At 37.3% G+C, this 6,000-nt stretch overlaps 1 protein-coding gene across 1 annotated transcript in view; it reads left to right on the top strand.

Moving 5' to 3' along the window:
- Positions 1-6,000, top strand: part of KCNIP4 (Kv channel interacting protein 4) — a 239,841-nt gene that overhangs the window by 100,371 nt on the left and 133,470 nt on the right. The window lies entirely within an intron of this gene.

Here is a 6,000-nt window from a genome sequence, read left to right as displayed (position 1 = left end):
AGAACCCTCCCCTCAAGGAATTCAGGGTTTAGTGAGAGAAAATGACAAATCAATCCTGCAATGTAATAGGTATTGAGATAGATGTAAATGGTTAGATTCTCAAGATCAAAGACTTTTTCCTACATGACCACTATATATCTACAGTTCTGCAAAGAACATCATTCATAATGTTTATAATATATGCGTTATGATAAATGCCTTTTGAATATATAAATAAATAGGTAGGAGCTGAAAAGTAATCTTTCAAAGGGTCTTCAGTGTCTGTGGGGGTAAATATCCAATATACTAAGACACTTTGGTGGTTGGCTCAACTTCACCATCAATTTTCTTTGAGTGTTATTGGCTGGGGAATGCAGTCCCACTCCCTTAGTGCTGGCAGTATCATCCTCAGCAGAGTGCATTTGCACACAGCTGTCCATCTAGGGTGTGAGGAGGAGACTGCTTCACACACTATGAGGAAGCACATTATGCAAATCCTAAATTCTAAATGCATCTGCTAATTATAGACAAGTAGCTAATCTACCTGTACTGAGACCATGACATAAGATATATAGTCTGATTTCATGCTTTCAGTAGATACTGATGGAACATTTTACATATTAAGCACTGAACAAAGTAATGAGAATAAAGTAATGAATAAGAAAGATATATTTCTGATTTGATGATATGGTTGAGTATAACCAATCATCTAATTACGTATTTTCTACTCATCCCATCTAGTTTGTGCTCCTCTGTTCCTCTGTTTCTGACCTCTTTTGAGTTAATTAAATATGTCAGGTATTCCGTTTTAATTCCTGTACTGGAGTTTTGACTATACCTCCTTATATTATTTTGATTGTTTCCCTATAATCTATAGATTTTGATGTCTCCTTCACTTCTTATAGACTACTTTGAGTTCACATTGTAGTTTCAAATTTCACTGATTCATATTGTATTGTTTAAATTCTATCGATGCTTCCCAAACCTTTATGTTATTATTGTCAGAAATTTTACATCTACAAATATAATAAACTCCACCATATATTTTTTGTTTTAAATAAAGAAAATAGGAGAGGAAATCAAGTTATTTTATATTCATTTATTATTTTCAATTTCCAGTTCTCCTCATTTCTCTCTGTAGATGCAAGTTTCCATATTATGTCATTTCCTTTCAGCCGAAGGAAATTCCTTTTCTTAGCATTTCTTATAATGCAATTATATTAGCTATGAACTACCACAACTTTAGTTTATCTCAAAATATATTTATTTCACCTTCGGTTTCAAAATCATGGATAGAATACTAGGTTGATAGTCTTTGCATTCCCCTAAGAACTTCAAGGATGTGATTCCATTATTTCTCTGATGGAAAAGCATTCTCTCATTATTGTACTCCATATACATGTGTCCTTTTCTTCTGCTTTCTTTTTAAAGATTTTTCTCATTTTCAATTTTCAGCAGTTTGACCATGATGTAGCTACATGTGATTCTTCTTGTATTTATCTTGCTTGATTTCAACAAGTTTCATTGATGTTTTTAAACAAATGTGGAATATTTTGGTTATTTTTTTCTTCAAAATATTCTCTTTCCTCTCATCTTGTTCTCCAGATATATTTATTTTGGACTTCATATGTCACACAGAGGACTAAGGCTCTATTTTTTTATTAATTTTTCTCAATATTATTCAGATATATTTATTTTGATCTCTAGTCAAGCTCATAACACTTTCATCAGTAGTCCTAGATATGCTAAGTCCATTTAATGAAGGTCGTCTGTCTCTGTTGATTATTTCCCTAGCTGTGCAGAAGCTTTTTAATTTAATTAAGTCCCATCTTTTATAGTTTTTGTTGCTGTGATTGCCATTGGGGTATTCTTCATAAATTTTTTGCTTAGGCCGATATCTAGAACAGTTTTTTTAACATTTTCTTCTAGAATTCTTATGGTTTCATGTCTTACATGTAAATCTTTTATCCATTTGAATTAATTTTTGTGAATGGTGAGAGACATGGATCCTGTTTCATTCTTCTGCATGCAGCTATCCAATTCTCCCAGCACCATTTATTGGATAGGGCTTCTTTTCCCCAGTGTATGTTTTTGTCTGCTTTGTCAAAGATCAGTTGGCTCTATGTGGATGGATTTATATCTGGGTTCTCTGTCTTTTTCCATTGATCTATGTCTCTATTTTTGTGCCAATACCGTACTATTTTGGTTACTATATTCTTGTAATATAGTTTGAAGTCTGGTAATGTGATGCCTCCAGATTTGTACTTTTTGCTTAAGATTGCTTTGTCTATTTAAGCTCTTTTCTGGTTCCAAATTCCAATGTGTAGAATTTTTTTTTCTACATATGTGATATATGACATTGGTATTTTGATGGGGATTGCTTTGAATCTGTAAATCACTTTGGGTAGTATGGACATTTGAACAAGGTTGATTCTGCCAATCCATGAGCATGATATGTTTTCCCCTGTGTGTCATATGTGATTTCTTTCCTCAGTGTTTCATAGTTCTCTTTGTAGAGATCTTTCACCTCCTTCGTTAAGTATATTCCTAGGTATTTCATTTTCTTTGTGGCTACTGTGGATGGTATTGAGTCTTTGATTTGACTCTCAGCTTGACTGTTGTTATGTATAGGAATGATACTGATTTGTGTACATTGATTTTGTAACCTGAGATTTTGCTGAATTTATTTATCAATTTCAGGAGTCTCTTGGTGGAGTCTTTGGGGTTTTGTAGATATAAGGTCATATCGTCAGCAAAAAGTGATAGTTTGACCTCCTCTTTCTACATTTGGATATACTTGGTTTCTTTCTCTTATCTGATTGCTCTGGCTAAGACTTCCAGCAGTAATTTGAATAGAAGTGGTGACACTGGGCACCCTTGTCTTGTTCCAGTTTGAAGCGGGAATGCTTTCAACTTTTCCCCATTCAGTATGATGTTGGCTGTGGGTTTGTCATATATGGCTTTTATAATTCTAAGGTATGTTCCATGTAGGCCTACTTTGTTGAGAGTTTTTATCATGAAAGGGTGCTGAATTTTGTCAACTGCTTTTTCTGCATCTATTGAGATGATCGTATGATCTTTGTTTTTGTTTCTGTTTATGTGGTGAATCATATTAATTGACTTCCATATGTTGAACCATCCTTACATCCCTGGGATGAAGCCCACTTAGTCATGGTGGAATATTTTTTTTGATGTGCTATTGAATTTGGTTTGCTAGTATTTTTTTTTTTTTTTGAGACAGAGTCTCACTCTTTTGCCCGGGCTAGAGTGAGTGCTGTGGCATCAGCCTAGCTCACAGCAACCTCAAACTCCTGGGCTCAAGCAATCCTTCTGCCTCAGCCTCCCGAGTAGCTGGGACTACAGGCATGCACCACCATGCCCGGCTAATTTTTTCTATATATTTTTAGTTGTCCGATTAATTTCTTTCTATTTTTGGTAGAGACGAGGTCTCGCTCTTGCTCAGGCTGGTCTCGAACTCCTGAGCTCAAACAATCCGCCCGCCTTGGCCTCCCAGAGTGCTAGGATTACAGGCGTGAGCCACCGCGCCTGGCTGTGAATTTGGTTTGCTAATATTTTACTGAGGATTTTGCATCTATTACATAAGGCATATTCGTCTGTAATATTCTTTTTTTGTTGTGCCCTTTCCTAGCTTTGGTATCAAGGTGATACTGGCTTCATAGAATGAGTTGGGGAGGATTCCCTCCTCGATATTATGGAATCATTTCTGCAGCATAGGTACAAGCTCTTCTTTGTAGGTCTGGTGAAATTTGGCTATTCATCCATCTGGTCTGGGGCTTTTTTAAATTAAATATGAGACTCAAATAAGTTTAATGACCTGACAAGTTTACTCAGCTTAAAGAAGCAAAATAGGGTCTAAAATCTTAGACTTCTCACTCCTACTTATAATTAAAAACATGTATACCTTACCAAATTAGGAATGGGGTGGAGGATAACATTAATATCTGTGAGTGCTTGGGAAGCTGGAAGCTTCCTCCCCCATACCCAGGCCTAAGAGTCCTGGAAACTGTCGTAGAGATTGTGCTTGGCAGATACCGGAATTTATGGACAAAGCTGGAAATAAAGCAACTTGCAAGTATTTCTTGAGTGTCTGCCATGTGCCAGTTTTAAGGATGTTTGTACAGTTTGGATAGATGTGAAGAAGTCAGATCTAAAGCAAAGAATCTGGGTAAAAGGTAAACCTAAAATGCTTGTCCTATGATAGAGGGCTGGTAGGAGATCCTCTCTGTAATTCCTTATCAGAATAAGGTCTCAGTCCACAACAGGAGGTGATACCCAGAACAATAGGATGTGATGTTGGAACAATAGGGAAGCAGAGAAGTAGGTCTCTCTTTCTTCAGGCAAGTTGAAGACAAAGCAATGAAAGTTTGCCAGGGGAGAGTGTGTTTGAACTGGAGTTATAAAGGATACATAGAGATAAGGAAGTTGGTAATTGGTGACCAGCTGACCAGATTGAGGAAACAGACATACGGTGGCATAAAGATTTGAAATGGCATAATGGAGGGAGCAGAATACCTGCTTGGGGAGCCAAAGTAAAACCCTAATACCTCAGAGAAGTTTACAAAGGAGAAAGTATTTCTATGGATGCACCCTTCTAGAAGTGGAGCAGAAAGAAGCAAAGTATAGAGTCCGCTTTATGTAAAGCAGATTTATTTTACAATTTAAAAGCTTACTTAGATACTAATTTAGGAAATGAAATTCGATCTTATTTAGATATCCAAATGGAACATATTCACTGCTTTGTCAGACATTTATTAACCTTCCATTATGTGCCACATCCTCAACCAGCCCTTGTGATATCAAGTGAAGGTGATATTTCACACCGCGTGAGTGTCCAGACCAGAGGAGGGTCTGCTTTGTGAGTTCCAGCAAAGGCAGCAAGGGTAGAGTGGCCATTGGTTGACAATAGAGAGCCATAGGGTAGGGGGTTGAAAATCCTATCAGAAAGTAAGGCTTGGGGTCCTTAATAGGAAGTATGGGTATTTTATAAAGGATAATATGAAAGTTTTAGAGGACTTTTAAGCAGGGGGATGACCTGATTTGATTTACGTATTTACTACTTCATTTTGTCCCTGCCCCTCCCCCCGCCCCAATCCTACACACATAAGCATTTTGGCCAATAGACGCTGGTGGTGGGTGGAACAGCCCCAAATGGAAATAGATCATCTTGTAGCTGGAACTATTGTATTATTCCAACTTTTGTCCCGAATGACTTACTGAAGCAAAAATCTCAATCGATGGAGGTTTATTAAGCCAAAGTTGAGGATGTGCCTGGGAAAAACACATAGGGACCACAGACAGATCTATAGTTGTTTTTCTGAAGATCAATTTGAAGAATTTGGAAGCTTCAGCATTTAAAGGCAAACAGAGAGAAAGAAAAAAAAGCAGGCCTGCCCCCCTAGCCCAGGCAAAATGGTGATGTTCTATATTTTCATGAGACCCAAGAAATCTACAACCTACATTTTACATAAGACAAGGGGACTGTGAGAAGTGTAAAAGAGAGTGAAGGAAGCATCAATTATGTAGATGTCCCTGGGCAGGTGGAAGAATGTCTGATAAACTTACAATTCATTATGAGTGTGGAATCTCTCCTTTTAGGTGCTAGACATAGCCTGTGGACCTAAAGTTACAATTTGCATGTTCTTGATTGTGGGAGGCCAGTAAGGAATTTCCTTAATGAATGATCTGTGGGGAGAGTCCTTCACAGGTACCTGAGGCCTTTATCTTTCCTTTTGCATAAGGAGTCGGGGGTGAGGTGTGTGGGAGGGGGTGGGGGGGTCCCTTAGATTTTGATTTTCTTTTTACAGAACATTGAAATTATAAAGTAGGAAAAAAAACAAGTGCTATGTTTTCCAGGTTTATATTATAAAAATGGTAAAACCTTGATTTAAATAGGTTTCTGGGTGTTGCTTTATATTTTGACTCCTTCCATACCGATTTGGGGGAGGCAATATATATTAACGTGGAAATTCAGGTGTCTGAGACCTCAGAGTGGGTAAGTTG

The sequence above is a fragment of the Propithecus coquereli genome, unplaced genomic scaffold, assembly GCF_000956105.1.
Source record: "Propithecus coquereli isolate 6110/MARCELLA unplaced genomic scaffold, Pcoq_1.0 Scaffold677, whole genome shotgun sequence".
Taxonomy (NCBI): domain Eukaryota; kingdom Metazoa; phylum Chordata; class Mammalia; order Primates; family Indriidae; genus Propithecus; species Propithecus coquereli.
This window is presented reverse-complemented; position numbering and strand designations above follow the sequence as displayed.